Raw genomic sequence first — 21,127 nt, forward strand, 5'->3', positions numbered from 1 at the left:
CCCTGGTGTACTTGTTGAATCTTGCCATAACATGTGTAAAATTGCTTTCGTGTTGGGACCCAATTTCTTCATTGTGAAGGGAGTTGACAAAATTTCTCAATCAAATAATAGTGGTGAATTAGCCAGCCTGGCAGCCCCTTAATTAGGAGGCGTGTGCATGGAGCTGGGATCCTCTAAGCTCTAATCATGGAGCACAGCTCAGTCATGACTAATTGTTGGTTAAATGGACATTTTTAAAGTAATCTTATGTTTTCTTTGATCCAGAATATTTTTAGAATTGACATTGCTTTTTTGTTGTATATGTTTAAGGTGTAGGACATGATTTGCTATGTATACATTATGAAAGGATTGCTGCAATCCAGCTAATTAATATACACCTGAATCGGAAAGATCCCCTGGAGAAGGGAATGGCTACCCGCTCCAGTATTCTTGCCTGGAGAATCCCATGGACAGAGGAGCCTAGCAGACTACAGTCCATGGGGTTGCAAAGTGTCGGACACGACTGGGCGATGAACACTTTTACTCTTCACCTTAAGTGGTTACCTTTTAGTGTTTGTGTGGTGAGAACACTTGAGCTCTACTCTCTTAGCAAATTTTAAGTATACAATACACTGTTATTAACTGTAGTCACCATGCTGTGCATTAGATCCCTAGAACTTATTTATCTTGTAACTGAAAGTGTCTACAAATGATCTCTCTCCATCTCCTCTACCCGCAGCCCCTGGCAACCACCAGTTGACTCTTTGCTTCTGGGTTCAACATTTTTAGATTCCACATATAAGTGAGGTTCCACATGTAAGTGAGGTTCCACATGTAAGTGAGATAATTCAGTGTTTTCTGTGTCTGGCTTATTTCACTCAGGTAATGTCCTCCAGGTTTACCCATGTTGTTGCAAATGGCAAGATTTCTCTCTTTCTTTAAGGCTGAGTAATATTCCATCATCTCTGTCTTGATTTATATATAAATGCAATGAACATGGGGTTGCAGATACCTCTTTGAGATAATGATTTCATTTCCTTTGGATATTTACCCAGAACTGAGATTGGTGGATCAATATTACTTTTGTTTTTACCTTTTTTAAAGCAGTGTTATGGGACCTTTCACATGCTATTACCTCTTAGTATTGTTTTTTGCTATGGATGGGAAGTGTGTAAATTGATGAAATTAGTACCCTTGCTTCTGCATTTCAAACTGGAAAAACAGAAACAGAGCCGACCACCTCTGTTAACGTAATATCTCCACCCTCAGCCCCCAAATCTGTGTACTTAAGCCAGCATGGACCTGAAAATCCCAGGGTGCTCCACGCTGGTGTGAGTTAGGATGTCCTGATATCAGATCTTTTGTGAAAAACTCGAGGAACTGACATGCAAGGCCTGCTACCCCAGACAGCTGCTTCCTTCTCCGAACAACATTGTAAATGCCTTTCTGAACAAAAGCTGTGAACTAATCCCCACTGTTCATTATCTTTAAATAGCACAACATTCCAGTGAAACACTTTTCCAGGTATTTCGACGAGTGCAATCCCTTGTTTGCGCTTCACAGTACAGCTTTTTCAGTAAAAAGCTTAGAACTTCTCCCTCCTATAAATGAAAGGGAATCAATCCTTCAACTGTAGAATTCTTTGGGAGATTTTTTTTTTTTTAAATTCTTTCACCCTTCTTTATTTTTTGAACATTCTAGTCTCTGTAGCAAAAACAGGCAGGACATGTTAAACTGTGGGAGATGACTGCCGTGTGCAGTTTTCCAGAAAGGAATCTCACACTTTAGATCTAGTTTTTCTTAAAAAACAAAACCAAGAAGAGGCCCACGCAGAGGGTTGTTTGTGATCACTAGCCATGCAGTGCACTTTTTTTTTTAAATTATGTATTTTTAATTGGAGGGTAATCACTTTACAGCGTTGCGTTGGTTTCTGCCATACATCGACATGAATCACACACAGAGATACATATGCTTCCTCCCTCCTGAACCTGCCTGCCGCCTCCCACCCCATCCCCCCACCCCCCCGGTTGTTACAGAGCCCCGGTCTGAGCTCCTACGGCAGAGCCCACTGGCTGTCTGTTTTCCGTGTGGTGATGTGTGTGTTCCCATGCTGGCCTCTCATCCTCCTGCTGTGTCTGTTCTCCCTGTCTGCGCCCCACTGTGCGGCACACGCTTCGAAGGGTCCGTGGAGCCCAGGTCACTGTGTCTCCACGCAGGGGACCTGAGGGGTGGGGAGCGTGGACCAGCCCTCACTGGGATTCGAGTCCAGGTGCGCAGGCAGCTCAGATACGTGAGAAGTGCAAAACAACCTCGGAGACTTTTCTGCAGGGGCAGGGTGACGGTACCTGGAGGAGCAGAGAAAAGAGATGGGCCCCATTTCGGGGGCTCTGAAGAGCTCCGGAACCACAATCCTGTATGTCTCGGGGCAGAGGACGATTCAGGGACAGGCGAGGTGGTAGGTGAGAAGTGATTTATTAGAACAGGACGCTTGTGAGGCTTACAGCGGAGGAGGCAAGAAATGCCACGCCCGAGAACTTAGTGGGCTATGGTTTTATAATCCAAAGAAAAGTGGGGAGAGGCCGAAGAGCTTCTTTGTCTTTCTCAAGGAGATGTCATGCTTCCACCATCACTTCCTCCTCCAGGCTGAGCAGGGGGATTTTCTTGTCTCTGCATGGCCAAGCAAGGTCCACAAATCACTGTTTTTCACGTGTGCAGAGAGCGTGTCCTAGGGATCAGTAACCTTCAGAGCTCACTGGGCAGCTTGTGGGTCTCTTGCCACGGTGGTTTTATTGTTTGGGGGGCTCGTCTCGTACTTCTGTTGCATGGTTTTGTTGCTGAGCAAGCCTGCTTGGTTTTGTGGTTAAGCTTGGTTTTGTGCTTTCTTGAGTAATCACTAATTTACAGGGGTCTCCCATATTTTTCTATGTACAGTCCCCGAGTGGGATTCACTATTTAATCACCTACTTTGACCCTTTACTCTGTCCCTGTCAAGAGGAGAGGCGGGTGGGGACAGCCCACCCATACTTCTGGTCCACCCCGTACGTCCATTCCCGGAACGTCTTTCTGAAAACTCTGCTCTGACTTGAGTGCCTCCTTGATTAAACACCCTAGAGGCCCCTTGTCATCGTCATGCAAGGATCCTATCTTCTCAGCCCCAGGGTCAAGTCCCAGCCAGGCCCCTCCTGACCTCTGAGACCCCCATCCTGCCATCCTCTGAGTGCTGTCTGACTCACGCCCTCCTCGTTGGCGGCCCCTGGCACTCAGAAGGAACCCGGCATGAGCTTGGGAACTAACAATGAAGGGCCTCCCCAGGGGCCCATGCAGGGCAGGACATCGGCCGGGAGGAGGCAAGGAGCTGGCAGAGGCAGGCATTTGTCTGCTGGAGCTTCAGGAGCAGGGCTGGACCAGACGGGAAGGAGGGGCAGGGCTGGTGGAATCGGGAGGCCCTGCAGTGTCCGCAGGCATCAAAGTCAAGGTCAAGACCATTTAAAAGCTTGGACTTGCGCCAGGGCTGCAGAAAGTGCACTGATTCTGAATGTCTCCAAATGTTAAAAGTCAAGAACGTCAGATTAAACTTTCTTTCCAGCTAGAACCGCCTTCTTCCTCGCCCTGGGATTCCTGGACAGCCAGTACTCAGGGGAACAATTTCCTGCATGCCCATTCTGTCCCGTGCCCAGTCCCCTAGCCCTGGGTGGGGTCACGGGGCATAGGCCCGGCAGGCAGGTGTGTTTGGGGACCAGGGGACCAGGGCTGGGAGGAGCAGCACCCGCCCAACCACAGGGGGCGCCCTGCTCAGGGTACGCCCAGCGGGGTGGGGGCAGGGAACATCTGATTTTTCAAGATCAGCTGGCCATCTCCTTTGTGTATGTAGATGATATAATTTAAAAATGTGGACAACTGAGTAGGATATTCTTTATACCAGGTGAGGTAAACAGGCTGTCTCCTGGCTGCATGTGGTCTCTGGGCAGTCGCCTTCTCCTCCCACAACTGATTCATTCCTGGTTTATTTTCTTCACCTCCAGAAATCCTCCCTCTGTCCTTTCCACAGTGCGCCTTTGCCTCCTCCATCTCCCTGAGTCCCCACGGGCATTCTTGAAGGCTCTGTCTCTATATCCAGGCTCCTTTGACTCATGGACTCAGGCCCTGGGTGCCCTTACCTGCAGCCAGGTGATTGAAGAGCAGGAAAAGAGAAGGTGGCAAGGCAGCCCAGCCTTCCCCCAGGTCAAGTGCAAAGCCGCTTCGAGGCTGTAGACTGCATCACTAGGGGGAGAAAAAAAAGGCAAAGGAGACAAGCAAAATGTTGACACTTAGCTGCCAAGCCTAGCGTCTTCTTATAATTTCTCACAGGGAGAAAGTAGGTCAGCATCGCCCAGTGCAGCCTGGTTCTCCTGCCGTCCCGTCAACTGTGCAAACACTCCGCTCGACCTGCCAGGGAGCCGGAGACCGCCCGGCCGGAAGCAATGAGAGGAGACCCTCACGCTCTAGGAAGGCATTTTAAGGAAAGGGAATCCAGGAATCTCGCTCCCTCTGCTTGTGATCAGAGGCTGTAAAAACCAGTAGGACTGGAAGAGGACTGAGGAAATGAGGAAGTCATGGGGGTGGGTGCTGGGCATCTGCCTGTCTCTAGCGAAATTTTATAAAATAAAAAATTTTCATTCAATTGTATGATAGCCTTGATTTTGACAATTGAATTAACTAACAGGCCCTTGTCTTTGAAAGGTCAACTGGATCAAGTTCAGTTTGACCCTTTGTCTTTAGACCTGAAAGCCAAGCCATGCAAAGAGTCCATCAACAGAAGAATGGATAAATGAAATGGGGTCTGTCCATGCAATGGAGTATTATTCAGCCTTGGAAAGGGAATGTGGACACAGCTATAGTAATGGATGAAGTTTGAGGTCTCAGTGAGATTAGCTGGACACAAAGGATGAACCCTGTGTGACTCCACTCAGAGGAGGTTCCTAGGATGGTCACATTCACAGAGACAGAAAGCAGAGAAGAAGTTCCCAGAGGCTGGAGAAGGAGGGGATGGGAAATGTTCAATGGGTGTGGGGTTTCCATTTGGGAAGATGAAAAAGTTCTGGAGATGCTGGTGGTGAAGGTGGCCCTGTGAAGGGACTTAATGCCACTGAACTGTACACTCAAAAAGGCTTAAAATGGTAAATTTTATGTTCAGTCTGTATTGAAAGTGAAAGTTGCTCAGCCCTGTCTGGCTCTTTGTGACCCCACGGACCCTACAGTCCATGAAATTCTCCAGGCCAGAATACTGGAGTGGGTAGCCTTTCCCTTCTCCAGGGGATCTTCCCAACCCAGGGATCAACCCAGGTCTCCTACATAGTAGGCTGGTTCTTTACCAACTGAGCCACAGGGGAAGCAGTCTCCACCACAATTTAAAAATTCCTACCGGTGCCAGAATCTGAGGACAGCATCTAGGAGAGTCCAGACTCTTTTTCTATCACACAGACCCGGGTTCTTGAGAATTGTCTTCTTCCCTCTTCAGTCTAGCAGAAACCTCAGTGATCTTTTTATCCGTTATATCCGTCTCTTGTTGCTCGGCCAGGTACCACCACATCCTGTCCTAACAAAAGCAGTAAGAGTCTTTAAACTTGATAAGAGGCCTTTTAAGGAAACCCTCTCTGCATTCGTGGTTCCGAGCAGAATGTGGTCCTGTCTGCATCAGCTTTGGATAAAAGGATGCTCACCTCTAAAAATCAGGACCATCTCAGGAGGCTCTCATTCTTCCCCCGGCCAATCTCGGCGTGTCTGTGACGTCTGTGTGGAGGAATAGCGCCCAGCCCAGCTGGTCCCCACCTAGCTGCTGCCTCCCACTCCACCGGGATCCCTCCAGTTCTGTTTCCAGTTCTGTTGATTCTTGGAATTCCCTACCCTGTGTCCTCCCACACAGAAGGAAGGGCGGGGAAGGAGGGGCGGGGGCGGGGCTTGGGAGCACCTCACTCTGAGTCCTTGTTGGGAGGGAGCACGGTGCAGGCCCCTCCCCACCCAGGCCAGGCTGCAGGCACCTGAGGACCCCCACCCCCACCCGGCCCACTGGGAGTCTTGCTGCCTGGAGAGGTCTGAAGGTCTCTCCCGCTGGAGAGGCACCCCCAACCTCATTTCTGAGGCAGATGGAACTGGGGAAGAGACTTGCATGACTTCACTCTGTCCTGTGGCCAGCCCTTCCCCCGGGGTTTTTCTGTCCTCCTTTGACTCCTAATTCCGGACGTCCCCAGGACAGAGCTGGGGAGGCCCTGCTCCCGAGGAGCTGGACAGGCAGACTGGACTGGCAGTGGCCCTGCCCGGAGCTGGGCCTGCCCGCTGGGGTGGGCAGCACGGGCCGGGGTGGGGAAGGCACATGGAGGGGAGACTGCCGCTCGGGTTGCAGACTTCGGGTAAGGAGGAGGAGGGGTCCCCGTGGGGTGCTGGGGCTGTTCCTGCAAGTCGGGGGATGGGGGGAGCTCAGGAGAAGGTGAAGGGGTCTCCATCAGGGACATACATCAACCAGTGGACAGGGCGGAGGGAGGCCACAGATGAGGGCCCCACTGACGACAGGGCTGAAATCCAAGTGTGCAGAGGGTGCCCTGGGGATCTAGGAGAGCAGCCGGAGGATAAAGCAGGACTTAGGACTAAGAGGAAGATTTTAGCCACTGTCATCATAATGAGAGTGCCGTGAGGCCCAGGTGAGCAGCTCTGGGACGCAGACGTTGATTGGATGGGTGGCTGGATGCAGGAGGGTGGAGAGGTGGATGGATAGGTAGGTGCATGAATTACCCCTGGATGCGAAGGTTGATGAAGCTAGAAAAGTAGCCGAGATCAGATCATGAAGGGCTTGTAAGGGGCTTGGGGACAGTGCGGCAAACCACGTGCGGCATTTAAGTGGGGGATCTGTGTGTCTGAGCAGACCTTCTGGCTCCGTGTGGGCAACAGGCTGGTGGAAGCAAAGACCAGTGGGAAGGTCGTTGCGGGGAGAGGCCTCAGCGCCCTGCAGTCAGGTTGGGGGCCAAGAGGATGCTGTCGGCGGGCCGGTCCCACGAGTTCAGGAAGCAGAGCTCTCAGGATGCAGTATCTTAGCTAGATGACTAAGTCAGCCAGATGACTAGATAGGTGACTGGGGTAACAGCGGGAAGCACCAGGACAGCCCCCCATCGACTAGACAGCTTGGGGGGGAGCACCACCTTGCATGGGGTGGGCCGCGGGAGGGAGGGGGTCAGGTTGGGGAGACGGAGGGTCGTCGGGAGGGTCACAGCGCCTGCAGGCGTGATGGCGTCCGTCTGGCGGCCAGCGCCTCCTCTCCTGGGCGCTGAGGGCCCACCCTGCCCTCGCTCACGTCCCTGCGTCCCCGGAGCTCAGCTCAGGGGGCTTGAAGATGGACTCACCGGTCTCCCCCTCCAGCAGCAGCCTTCCCCCATGGGCCGAGCCACCCCCGTGACTCGGACGCGGGGGCAGTGCGCTCACTCCAGGAGCTGGCCGGCGGGTCCACATGGAGGAGCCTCCAGACCCAGTGGCTGCGTCTGGCCCCGCACCTCAGGCCCCGGACCGGATGCCAGCCAGGCCCTGGGCTCCTCACCCAGAGGCCCCGGGCCTTGCTTCCCCACGCCGGGCCGAACGAGACGCGGCCCCCGGCTCGGGACACACGTCGCCAGCTCCGACGGTGAGGGAGCTGCCCTCCGCACGACCCGGGCTGGGCCGTCCACCAAAGACGCTCCGCCACAACGCGGCCTCGGGGAAGTGGGTCAGGTGTCCCCAGGGCCGGCCAAGCCGGCGGGAGACAAGGGGCTGAGCGAGGCTTCCTCCGGAGTTCCGACGGTGGGGCCGGAGCCATTCCGTTTTCCTGTGGTGACGCACTTCCTTCCCCGGCGCGTCATTTCGCCCCGCCCGTCTTCCCGCTCTGAGGTGGACGGACACGCGGGCGGGCGCTCTGTGTTTATCTGTCCCCATCCCTCCCGACCCTGGGCTTTCTTCTGGTCCTGTGCCGCTGCTGAGGAGAGGGTGGTGGGTCACCTCTGGGGGCCATTTGATCTGAGTGACTCCGTGACCCTGAGGCGTCTCCGAGGGACCCTGAGAGGGGCCTGCTGTGTGGAGGCCGCGGCTTGAGGCGAGGGCAGCCCCAGAGGGACGGGGATGGGTCAGGGTCAAGGTCAGGGTCAGGGGAAGGACTTCCGGTCCTGTGGAAAGGCGAGGGCTGACAGGCCAGGCACGTCAGGAGGCGGTGGGGCTCCTCCAACCGCCTGGGTCAAGCTGATAATCCGCTGCTGTGACAGAAGAAGGAGGGGCCTCCTTGTCTCTCACAGCTGTTCCGGAAGCACATCTGCTGCCCTCAGCCTTCCGAGGCTGTCAGAGCTGACTTACAGGCCCCCGCCGACCTTCCAGACAAAGTGGTTGAGCTGCACTCATTGGGCGCCTCTTGTCAGAGCCCAGCTGGAAAGATTAGCCCACTGGGAAAGGACTTGGGAAAGCAACCTCAATGTCCGCGGACGGGTGACTGGATAAAGAAGGTGTGGCACATACAGACAGTGGAATATTACTGAGTCATGAAAAAGACTGAACTCCTGCCATTGACAGCAACGCGGATGGACCGAGAAATCATCATACTGAGTGAGGCAGGTCAGACAGAGAAAGGTAAAGATACAGATGGTACCTCTCATATGTGCAATCTAAAAGAAATAGTACAAGTGAACTTATTTATAAAACAGACTCACAGATACAGAAAACAAGCTTATGGTTTCCAAAGTGGAAAGGAGTAGGGCAGAGATAAATTAGAAGTTTGGGATCAGCAGACAGACACTACTATACATAAGACACATAAGCAACAAGTACCTATTTATGTATAGCACAGAGAACTCTATACTCAATTACTCAATATTCTGTAATAACCTATGTGGGAAAAAAACCCTGGAAAAGTATCAATATATGTATATGTGTAACTGAATCACTTCGCTATATACCTGAAGCTAACCCAATGTGATAAATCAGTTATACTCCAATGCAAAATAAAAAGTTAAAAAGGAAAGATCCCATAAGCTCAGCACATTCTGAGAAAACCCACACCATTAAACTTTAGTTCTTGAACTTCTCTTATCTTGCTTCAAATGAATTTCAATTTTCTCTATTTACTGTCCCCAAAACATGGTAACGTTGTTGTTCAGTTGCTAAGTCATGTCTGACTCTTTGCAACTCCTGGGACTATAGCACGCCAGGCTCCTCTGTCCTTCACTATCTCCCAGAGTTTGTCAGATTCATGTTCAGTGAGTCAGTGATGCTATCTAACATTGTTGGCGCTTAACGTTGGGAAAATTGTCCTTGGGACAAATTGTGGTGTGAATGAAATGATGCTTCTAAAAGTTTCCATGTTTATATTAAAGGATAAACACATAGAATGTTTTGAAAGCCTCAAATGATTAAAAATAAATGTGTGTCAATTTAGCTTCAGTAACAAATTAGATAACTTAGGTATTTGCTGAGAGATTCTGCCACAGGGCCTAAACACAAAGCAAAAATCGCATTGAAGTACATGGCTGGTGAGAGTCTGATGACCATTTGTGCCATTACAAAGAAGTATTGATCACCTCCTCAGTGGCCAGTCCTGCTCAAGGCTATAGGAAGAAAGAGATGAGAAGTCAGACTCTCTGCCTTCATTTCAGGGCCAAGTCCCTTGGACAGCAAGGAGATCAAACCAGTCAATCCTAAAGGAAATTAACCCTGAATATTCATTGGAAGGACTGGTGCAGAAGCTGAAGCTCCAATACTTTGGCTACCTGATGCGAAGAACTGACTCACTGGGAAAGACCCTTGTGTTGGCAAAGATTGAGGACAGGAGGAGAGGGGATGACAGACGATGAGATGGTTAGACAGCATCACTGATTCAATGGACATGAATTGGAGCAAACTCTGGGAGATGGTGAAGGACAGGGGAGCCTGATGTGCTGCAGTCCATAGGGTCACAAAGGGCAGACACAACTGAGCGACTGAATAGCAACAGGTGGGAACATGTGCACAAAGATGTTTACTGTGGCAAAAGATAAAAATTTTATTAAAAATGTGAAGGTCCGTCAATATAGAAAGGTTGATAAAAGACTGTTTTGACTTCTGCATCATGGACCACTGTGCAGCCCTATGGAGGCATCTGTCAGATCTCTAGAGGCTGGCAGGGTTGGAAGTAGGGGTGGTCTGTGATGCTTCATAAGTGAGAAGAACAAGATACACAAATGCATCATCATCTCAAAGCCTGCACCCGTGAGCACTTGTCCTTCTGTACTTGTGGACAAGGACAAAGATATTCCGGCACACACTGCGGGTTATCACGTGTCTGTACTGGATCGCATGTGCTTTAAAATTTAGTATGCGAACGAAAATGGCATTACCCTGGAACCAGGAGTGGGAAGAATACGGTTGGTGGTGGATCGCTGAAGCTCAGTGTTCTTGGACTTCAGGGGAATGATGTGGGGGCAGGGAGGTGGAGTCCTCAGGTTAGTGGGGACCTCATGATCAAGGGGCTCTCAGGCTAAGTGTTTAGGTTTTATCCTGGGAAGGCATGGAGAGCTCTGGAGAAGAGCAGGCAGGTTGAGGAGGGCAGGCCTGGGCTCCAGAGACGAGCACAGATCCTGAGCTGGGGCCACGCCCACCCCATGGCCTCTTGTTTTTGTTTTTAAATAAACTTCATTTTTTAGAACAATTTCAGGTTCACAGCAAAACTGAGTGGAAAGTGAAGAATGACTCATTTAGCCATTGCCTCCACATGTGGTCCCCTACCAGAGCAGTACCTGCGTTCAGTTCAGTTGCTCAGTCGTGTCCGACTCTTTGCCACCCCATGGACTGCAGCACGCCAGGCCTCCCTGTCCATCACCAACTCCCGGAGCTTACTCAAACTCTTGTCCATTGAGTCGGTGATGCCATCCAACCATCTCATCCTCTATCATCCCCTTCTCCTCCTGCCTTCAATCTTTCTCAGCATCAGGGTCTTTTCTAATGAGTCAGCTCTTCGCATCAGGTGGCCAAAGTATTGGAGTTTCAGCTTCAGCATCAGTCCTTCCAATGAATATTCAGGACTGATCTCCTTTAGGATGGACTGGTTGGATCTCCTTGCAGTCCAAGGGACTCTCAAGACTCTTCTTCAACACCACAGTTCAAAAGCATCAATTCTTTGGCACTCATCTTTCTTTATAGTCCAACTCTCACATCCATACATGACTACTGGAGAAACCATAGCCTTGACTAGACAGACCTTTGTTGGCAAAGTATTGTCTCTGCTTTTTAATATGCTGTCTAGGTTGGTCATAACTTTCCTTCCATGAAGTAAGAGTCTTTTTGTTTCATGGCTGCAATCACCATCTGCAGTGATTTTGGAGCCCAAAAAACAAAGTCAGCCACTGTTTCCCCATCTATTTGCCATGAAGTAATGGAACTGGATGCCATGATCTTAGTCTTCTGGATGTTGAGCTTTAAGCCGTCTTTTTCACTCTCCTCTTTCACTTTCATCAAGAGGCTCTTTAGCAATATGCTGCCTAGGTTGGTCATAACTTTCCTTCCAAGGAGCAAGCTTTCATGGCTGTACATGTGTTACACTCAGTGAGTTTATGCTGACATATTGTCATCCAAAGTCCATGTTTACGTTGGGGTTCCCTCTTGATGTTATACTCTATGGGTTTTGACAAATGCATATGGCATGTGTCCACATTGTCCTATATAATTGTTCCATTGCCCTAAAAACCCTCTTTGCTCTGTTTCCTCATCCCTCCTTCCTTCCTAACCCCTGGCAACCGCTAATCTTTATTCACTGTCCATCATTTTGCCTTTTCTAGAATGTCAGATGGTTGGAATCATACCTACATGTGGCCATTTCATATTGGCCTCTTTCACTTACTGATGTGCATTTAAGATTCCTCCATGATTTTCCCTGGCTTGACAGCTCACTTCTTTTTAATGCCAAACAGTGTTTCATTGAATGGATTGCAGTTTATTTATTTATTCACCTATGGAAGGACATCTCAGTTGCTTTTAAGTTTTGGCAGTTGTGAGTAAACGTCTGTGTGCAGGTTTTTGTGTGAACATAAGTTTTCCACTCATTTGGGTAAATGCCAAGAAGCATGATTGTGGGATCACACGATAAAAGTATGTTTATGGTTTTGTAGAAAACGCCAGACTGTCTTTCAGAGTGGCTGTGCCATTCTGCATTCCCAGGAGTGAACGAGTTTCCGCTCTTCATGTCCTTGCCAGCCTTTTGCGCTGTCAGTGTTTTGGATTTTGGCCATTCCAGTAGGTGTGTAGTAGAATCTCTTTGTTTCTTTCATTTGTATTTCCTTGATGGCATGTGTGTAGAAACTTTTTTTTTAATATGCTTGTCATATGTATGTTTCTTCCCTGAGATATGTGTTTGGCATTTTGCCCATTTTTTAATCAGGCTGTTTGTTTTCTTGTTGTTGAGTTTTGAGAATTCTTTGTATATTATTGATAAGTCCTTTATCAGATATGCCTTTTGCAAATGCTTTTCCCCACTGTGTGGCTTGCCTCCTTTTCTCTTGACATTGTCTTCCACAAAGCAGAAGTTTTTAATTTTAATGAAGTCCAGATTATCAGTTTTTTCTCTCATGGATCATGTCTCTGGTATTGCATCTGAAAAGTCACCATCATATCTAAGATTGTCTAGACTTTCTCCTATGTTATCTTCTAGGAGTTTTATAGCTTTAAGTTTTACATTTAAGACTGATCCATTTGAAGTGACTCTTTGTGAAGGGTGTAAGCTCTGTGTCTGCATTCATTTCTTTGCTTGTGGATGTCCAGTTGTTCAAGCTCCATTTGTTGAAACTGGCTGTCTTTACTCTTCCGTATTGCCTTTGTTCCTCTGTCAGAGATCCGTTGGTTATAGTGATGGGGATTTCTTTGTAGGCTCTCTGATGTCTTTCATTTTTCTGTCCTTCTGCCAATATTACACTGTCTTGATTGCCATAATTTTATGGTAAATCATAAAATCCAGGTAATGTCAGTCTTCCAGCTTTCTTCTCTTTTAGTATTGTGTCCTTGCTTAGTATTCTTTTTGTATTGTGGGTCTTTTGCTTCTCTATATAAATGTAGTATCAGTTTGTCAATATCCACAGATAATTTGCTGGTATCTTGATTGGGACTGCACCAAATCAATAGCTCAAGTTGGGAAGAACTAACACCTTCACAGTATTATGTTTTCCTACCCATGAACATGAAATATATATTATCTAGTTATTCTTTTCGTTCATTCATTATAGTTTTGTAGTTCTCCTCACATAGATTTTGAAATTTATCGTGTTTGATTTATACCTAAGTATTTCATTTTGGGGGCATGCTGGTACGAATGGTATTGTGTTTTTAATTTCACATTTCATCTGTTCATTGCCGGCATATGGAAGAGCAGTGACTTTTGCTCCTAACTTTGTGTCTTGCACCTGCTGTAATTGCTTGCTAGTTCCAGGGGTTGCTTTTCCCCCTGTCAATTCTTTCAGGCTTTTTCCAGAAAGAGTTACTGTCATCTGTGAACAAAAAAAGTTTTATTTCTTACTTACCATTCAATACACCTTGTATTTCCTTTTTTTTTTTTTTTTGTCCTATTGCGTTAGCTAGGGCTTTCAGTATGATGTTGTAAAGGAGCGATGAGAGAGGACATGCTTGCCTTGTTCCTGATTTTTATGGGAAAACTTCTAGTTTCTCACCATCAAGAATTACTAGCTGTAGGTTTTTTTTAAGTAGCTGTTCTCTATCTAGTTAAGGAAGTTCCCTTCTATTCTTATTTTGCTGAGAGTTTTTATCATTTATGTGTGCTATGTTTTGTCAAATGGTTTTTCCGTTTTTATTGATATGATCACGGGATGTTTCTTTTTTAGACTATTAATGTGATGGGTTACATTCATTGATTTTCAGATGTTGAACCAGCCTTACATACCTAGGATAAACCCTACTTAGTTGTGGTATACAATTTTTTTTATGTGTTGTTGGATTCTGTTTGCTGATATTTTGTTGAAGGCTTTGCGTCTATGTTCATGAGGGATATTTGTCTATAGTTTTCTTTTCTTATAATGTCTATGTCTGATTTTGATATTAGGGTAATGCAGGCTTCATAGAATGGGTTAGGAAGTATTTCCTTTGCTTCTTTCTAGAAGAGATTATAGACAGATGGTATAATTTCTTCCTTCAATGTTTGGTTTTAATAGAATATACCAGTGACCTGGTATATTATTCCTGGTGCTTTCTGATTTTGGAGGTTATTAATTATTGCTTCAAATTTCTTTAAATAGGTACAGTTCTATTCAACTTGTCTTTATTTCTTAAATTTTTTTAGAAAAGAAAAATCCAGGTTAATTGCAGGTTAGGACTTGAGGGAAGTGGAGAAGTACAGCACATGCGCACCCAGGTCACTCATTCCTCACTCATTCACCGCTCATTTTCACATTCACTCACTCAGCAGTCACCTAATGAACCTGTTTAACAGTGATGAGCCCTGCGTCAAGATGCCAGCATTGCATTTCTCGGGTTCTTCTGTTCTTTTTCTTGAATTCCTTACCTTTTTATGTTTCTAAATTGTAAATGCACATCTTCAATAATTTAGATTTAATTAGTCTACATTTTGTAATAACCACTGAAATTAGCTTGATAGAAGGCAATCTTCCTGAAGGCAAAGAAAGGATTAGCAGGCAAGTCAGAAGTGTAAGTCCGTTGTTGGGAAGCAGCAGGCTGTTCAAATCGCTTTAAGCACATTCTTCATAGTGGTTTCGGACATGGCCGGAGCCAGACCCTCCGGGAGTGACCCTGGCTCAGCCATTTGCCAGCAGGGAGGCCTAGGACGGTCTGTCCACCTCGATAATGTCTTGTCTTGTCTGCTCAGTCACTCAGTCGTGTCTGACTGTTTGCAATCCCACGGAGTGTAGCCTGCCAGGCTCCTCTGTCCATGGGATTCTCCCGGCAAGAATACTGGAGTGGATTGCAATCTCCTGCTCCAGGGGATCTTCCCGACTCAGGGGTTGAACCCGAGTCTCATGTCTCCTGCATCGGCAGGCAGTTTCTTTACCACTGGTGCTGCCTTGGTGGTGGTGTTACGTCACCAAGTCATGTCTGACTCTTTGCGACCCCGTGGACTGCAGCGCGCCAGGCTTCCCTGTCCTTCACTATCTCCTGGAGTTTGCAGACTCATGTCCATTGAGTCAGTGATAGCACCTTATGGTGGCCCTGGGCCCTAGGATGACATCTCTCTGTGACTTAGGCCTCTCAGGATCCGTTCTTGCTCATCTGCATCCAGCTCCAGTCTCCCTGGGGTCTCGTCTCATCTGGTCTCCTCTGACCTTGAGCTCCTGGGGACACACACACACCTTTTCACCACGTAGCTGTGTCCCTGGAGCCAAGAGTGGACCCGAGTCCCGTTTGGACCCCTAACTCACTCAGTGGGAATCTGCCATCACCCAGGCCTTGCTGGAATTTATGAACCCCAAATGTGAGGCTTTTTCTTACCCGGAAGCAGGTGGTCCCCACCGCCCCCCGTCGGCTGTGAGTGCTCATTCACATGATGCCAGCGACTCCCCAGTCCAGGCCAAGCCCTGGGTCTCAGGCGGCCTTTGCTCCTCCCCACGTGTCCTGCATGCATATGGCCTTCTCCGGGGCATATAAGTGCTCGTTTTCAGGCTTCCACAAATGAAAACGACTAGACATTCAGCAAGATATCCCAGCTGCAGCCTAATTATTTCATACCGTGAGCAGTGACAGCCTCCTCTTTTGGGAGCTGGGTTGGCAGGAGGGGAGCGAGAACAGTGTGGGCTTGTTGGGGAGCCGTCCGTAAGGCGCCCGGTGGTGGAGAATTGAAAATGCTTCCTTAGAGCCCTCTCTTCGGGGCTGGGGTGCAGGGAAGCAGTGTTTGGAAGGGGGTCCTGGTAAAGGCCAATGGCAGCCGTGGCACTTCCCTGCGGGAAGACGCCTCTTTTTCTGCCCAGGACTGGGGACGGTGGGACAGGACACTGACCCAGTAGAGATGGGGGCTCTCCCAGGAGGCTGCGGTGGGCGGGGCCTGGCACCTGGGAATGAACAGACTGGATACCCGGGGTGGAGGCCTCTTGACTACGGCTGGCACCCCTTCACCAGGAGGCTGCCCTTTACAGCCGTGTGACTGCCCCCACCAGCTTCATCCCTTCATCACTGTCATGTATGTCCTTGTGTGTTGATGCCATCATCCGTCCCCCTCACACACACACGGACACACGTGATGGTGAACCGTGCTGAGCAGGGCCGGGACCCTCTTGCTGCCACGCTGTGCCCGGGCAGGGCAGGTCGAGCGTTGAGTGCAAGTACTTGGCGGGAATGAATGATCGGATGAGTGAGGAAAGCAGGAAACACGCCCTGCATGATGCCTGGCATATGACGACCACCCAGGAGATGCTCGCACTGGGGGCTGGGAGAGAGACCCGAACTTTCCTTCATGTACTGCCAGGTTGTTTTAATTTCACTGGACAATAAGCCTGCATCATCTTTCCTTCCTTTAAGTTGAGGGTAATGACAGGGAAGCGCAGTAAACGACCTGTCTGTCCTCCCTGCCCCGCCCCAGGGGTCAAGAGAAGTTTGGCCACTTGGGGCACAAGGCTCTGCCCCCACCAGGGGAGGGATGCCCCGCATACCTCCCCTGGTCCCCGGTCCTTTCTCAGAACTCTCAGGGCACCGAGAGGCCAGCCAGGGATTCTGGGCCCAAGGTCAGGTGGGTTGGCTCTGCTCACCCAACAGTGAGTCCAGGGCAGAGCGGGTCCCCTCCCGCAGCTGCTCTGCCCTGGTGAACAGAGGCCACTCTGATGTGGAGGGCAGGGGCGGTGCCCTGATGCGCAGCGGATGCAGGGCTGGAGACCGGTCGGGCCTGCAGACGCCCCTCTGGGTTCTCCCGGGCACCGCCACGTCCCCTGCCCATCAGCTTGCTGTCGGGACGAGCCCCCTGCATCTTTAATCAGCCGCAGTCAGATGACAACGTCCAGTGTTCATGGGATGCACGGCCTGTTCAGAGCGCAGCACTGGGTGCCCTGGAGCGGACGCAGCAGGTGGTCTCTGGGATCCCCGCCCACCCCACGCGCCCGGGAGGGTATGTGCTCGGGGTTAGGGCCCCGCACATTCTACGGGGGACGGAGGAATGAATCTGGTCCCCAGAAGCCCTCTGACGGCTCATGCCACTGGCCCCGAGAGACTGATGATGCTTGGTATCAAGAAGGTTGATTTTTTTGTTTTCCTACAATCTACTCTCTGGGTCAAGCCTCTGCCTCTGGGATAGCCTATCCTAGACCACTTAATAAATAGGTCCAGACAGAGAGAGTTGTTGGTAAGTGTTTCCCTTCCCTGGCTGGTTAGGATGGGTGACGCTTTCATCACTGTGATCAGTGCCACAGATGAAGGCTTATCTTCCTGGCCTCAAAAGGACATCAAAGCTTTACCCTGGAGGGTCACACCCTGTCCCATTCTCCCATCAGTCCTCTCCATCAGTGCATTCCAGGGCAATGCCCAAGCTCTCTGCAATCTCAAGCATTTACCATTGAAGATGAGGCAAGGGGTATTTGTGAAAAAGCCATCATTTGGTTTAAGGTCAGTTCAAGGCAAACACACTGTTCATGGGGTTCTCATGGCAAGAACCCTGGAGTGGTTTGCCATTCCCTCCTCCAGGTTGACCTCCTGATGCAAAGAGCCGACTCATTGAAAAAGGAAAGATTGAAGGCCAAAGGAGAAGGGGGTGGCAGAGGATGAGATGGTTGGGTGGCATCGCCAACTCAATGGACATGAGTTTGAGCAAACTCCAGGAGACAATGAAGGACAGAGAAGCCTGGTGTGCTGCAGTCCATGGGGTTGCAGCAACAAGGTAAACATGGAGATGAGTCAGAGATGGTTTGGAAAAGTCATTAACCAGTCTATGGGGAGCCAGAGACTGTTTTAGAGCAAGGTCATGGTGTGGTCAGCTCTGCACTTTAGATGATAGCAGATGGGCAAGAAGAGATGAGGCTTGTGAGAGTGTTTGGGACTCTGTTACAGGAGTATATTCATCACACAGACAGACGTGTGTTAAATGTGAAATACATACCAGGGTTTGTGTTGAGAGCTGGGAGAGTGAATTGGAAATGGTGATGTCTCTGATCGAATCCGGACACAAGCAGCCAGAGCTGAACTGAGACCGGAGGTGGCTGGCATCCTCACAGGCGGTGGGTGAGGCCGAGGATACCCTGTGGGGTCAGGAGGGTGGCCCATGGCGGTGGTTCTCACTGCAGGGGATTTTGCACCCCCCACCCCTATCATTTGCTGGAGACGCGTTTGATTGTCGTGACAGGGAAGGCGGGGGAAGGGACTTTGCTGGCATTTACTGGGTAGAGAGCAGGGACACTGCTGAACATCTGGTGACACCCGGACAGAGACCCTAGGATGCAGGGCTGTCTGGTCCAAGATGTCATCTTGCCAAAGCGGAGAACCTGCAGGCTGAGGTAGCGGCCAGGTGGACAGGAAGGGATGTACCATCCATGGAAACCAGGGCCGGGATCTCTGTGCTGCCTAGTCAGGGCACCTGCAGATTCCTCTGTGGAAGTAGAAATGTGGGTCCAGAGACCCCGACTGGGCAGGCATGGGCCGAGAAAGCTTGGCTGAGGCTGGAGGAGGCACGCACTGGAGGAAGGGGGTCCGTGGCAGGCAGCCACTGAGATGGCAGTTAGGCCCCATCCCGCCCCAGGCATGTCAAAGTGCAGATAACCCAGATACCCGGGTCCACCTCCTGCCCCAGGAGGGCTGGGGCCAGCAGATGAAGCCAAGGCCGGAGGTGTGGGCCCTTTCTCCACATGATGGTTGCATGAGATGTCTGAAATGCTCTCTCCCACCACCCTCCCATCTGATTAACTCCCATGCCTCCTTTCAGCTCTCAGCCAAAGTCGCTTCCTACAGGAAGGCTTCCCTGACTACTAGCCTGGGTCAGGTTGCATCCTCTCAAAGAACTGTTTGCTGATGTAAACACATGATTCCTGTCTGTCTTCCCCACCACCCTGTGAACTGCCTGAGAGCCAGGGGTGCCTCTGTGTTGGCCCATCGATGCTGTGTTGGTATCTTCATTTGTTGTTCAGTGGACCAGTCGTGCCCAACTCTTTGTGACCCCATGGTCTGCAGCACACCAGGCTCCCCTGTCCTTCACCATCTCCCGGAGTTTACTCAAACTCATGTCCATCGAGTCAGTGATGCCATCCAACCATCTCATCCTCTGTCATTCCCTTCTCCTCCTGCCTTCAGTCTTTCCCAGCATCACGGTCTTTTCTGATGAGTTGGCTCTTCGCATCAGGTGGCAAAGTATTGGAGCTTCAGCTTCAGCATCAGTCCTTCCAATGAATATTCAGGAATGATCTCCTTTAGGACTGATTGGTTGGATCTCCTTGTAGTCCAAGGGACTCTCCAGAGTCGTCTCCAGCACCGCAGTTGGAAAGCATCAGTTCTTTGGTGCTCAGCCTTCTTTTTGGTCCAGCTCTCACATGTGTACATGACTACTGGAGAAACCATAGCTTTGGCTATACGTACCATTGTTGGCAAAGAGCCCAGCACGTAGAAAAGCTTTCGTCCATGAGAGCACTTTGTCTTTGATGACTAAGGAAGAGTCTTCTTGGCGTTGCTTGTGTGACAAAGTGGAGTTGACAAGTCCAGAGTGGGCGAGGGAAGCGTTTCCAACCCTGGAGAGGTCTCCTCCTGCCTCTCCTGGAGGAGCAGTGTGTGTGCCTGTGTGTGTCTGTGTGGGTGTGTCTGTGTGTCTGTATATGTGTGTGTGTATTTATGTGTGTTGGTCTGTGTATGTGTGTGTGTCTGTGTGGGTGTGTCTGTATAAGTGTGTATGTGTGTGTCTGTGTGTTTCTGTGCGTGTCGCTGTGTGTGTCTGTGTGTGTGTCTGTGTTCAGGTGTGTCTGTGTGTGTATGTGTGTGACTGTGTGTGTATGTATGTCTGTGTGTTTATGTGTATGTCTGTGTCTGTGTGCGTGTCGGTGTGTGTGTCTGTGTGTGTCTGTATACAGGTGTGACTGTGTGTGTATGTATGTCTGTGTGTTTGTGTGTATGTCTGTGGGTGTGTCTGTGTGTATCTGTGTATGCATGTCTATGTCTGTGTGTATGTGCATGGCTGTGTGTCTGTGTGTGTGTGTGTGCGTCTGTGTGTATGTGTGTGTGTGGGTCTCTGTATGTGTCTGTGTGTCTATATATGTGTGTCTCTGTGTGACTGTATGTGTATGTATGTGACTCTGTGTGTATGTGTATCTGTGTGTGTCTGTGTGTGTATGTGTGTGTCTGTGGGTCTGTGTATGTGTGTGACTGTGTGTGTATGTGTGTCTGTGTGTATGTGCATGCTGTGTGTGTCTGTATGTGTGTCTCTATATGTGTGTCTGTGTGTGTGTCTGTGTGTATGTGTGTGTGGGGTCTGTGTATGTTTGTGTCTGTGTGTCTATATATGTGTGTTTATGTGTGACTGTGTGTATGTATGTGACTATGTGTGTGTATGTGTATCTGTATGTGTCTGTGTGTGTATATGTGTGCATCTGTGTGTGTATGTGCGTGTGGGGGTCTGTGTATGTTTGTGTCTGTGTGTCTACATATGTATGTGTGTGTGTGTATGTGCGTGTGGGGGTCTGTGTCTGTGTGCGTCTGTGTTTATATGTGTGTGTGGGGGGGTCTGTGTATGTTTGTGTCTGTGTGTCTATATATGTGTGTCTGTGTGTGTCTGTGTGTATGTGTGGGGAGGGGTCTGTGTATGTGTGTAACTGTGTGTCTGTGTGCGTCTGTGTTTGTATATGTGTGTGTGTCTTTCTGTGTGTGCATGTCGGAGTGTGTGTGTGCAGAAGCCACTGGACTAGGGTGCTCTCCAGCAGTCTGAGACCACAGCGCATGGTCACCTTCTGGGAAAGCCTGGATCCTGGGCACTGGCTTCTCTGCAAGAGGAAGGAAGGGGCATCTGCTCCCAGCCAAGGGTCTCTGACCCCCATGGCCAAGCTGCCTTGCCCTCTGTGCCTAGATGGAAAGGTGTTTTCTCTCTCTTGGAGGAGAAACCAGTTCCTCTACCTTCCATCTCTCTTACTGCTCATCCTTTGGTTGAGGGGATCAGTCTTATTTTCTTAAAGCAAGAACCAGGGTTAGCATCGGGCCCAGGTTTTAAGCCTTCCTCCTTGTGTTGTCC

At 49.7% G+C, this 21,127-nt stretch overlaps 1 protein-coding gene and 1 long non-coding RNA gene across 4 annotated transcripts in view; one reads left to right on the forward strand and one right to left on the reverse strand.

Annotated features, from left to right (window-relative positions):
- The window catches only part of PTPRE (protein tyrosine phosphatase receptor type E), a 183,148-nt gene that overhangs the window by 34,494 nt on the left and 127,527 nt on the right, over nt 1-21,127 (forward strand). The gene's annotated exons all lie outside the window — the stretch shown is intronic.
- Nucleotides 1,901-7,772, reverse strand: LOC133070530 (uncharacterized). Of its 3 annotated transcripts, none has more exons than XR_009696169.1 (4): nt 7,350-7,772; nt 5,679-5,748; nt 5,381-5,554; nt 1,901-4,239 (listed from the first exon to the last, which is right to left on the reverse strand). It is a non-coding gene; the product is annotated as an uncharacterized LOC133070530 (long non-coding RNA). The 3 variants fall into 3 exon arrangements; XR_009696168.1 differs by lacking the exon at nt 7,350-7,772 and having other exon boundaries at nt 1,901-2,324; nt 4,137-4,239; nt 5,679-5,896; XR_009696167.1 differs by lacking the exon at nt 7,350-7,772 and having other exon boundaries at nt 5,679-5,895.

This window comes from Dama dama, chromosome 15 (genome assembly GCF_033118175.1).
Source record: "Dama dama isolate Ldn47 chromosome 15, ASM3311817v1, whole genome shotgun sequence".
Classification (NCBI taxonomy): domain Eukaryota; kingdom Metazoa; phylum Chordata; class Mammalia; order Artiodactyla; family Cervidae; genus Dama; species Dama dama.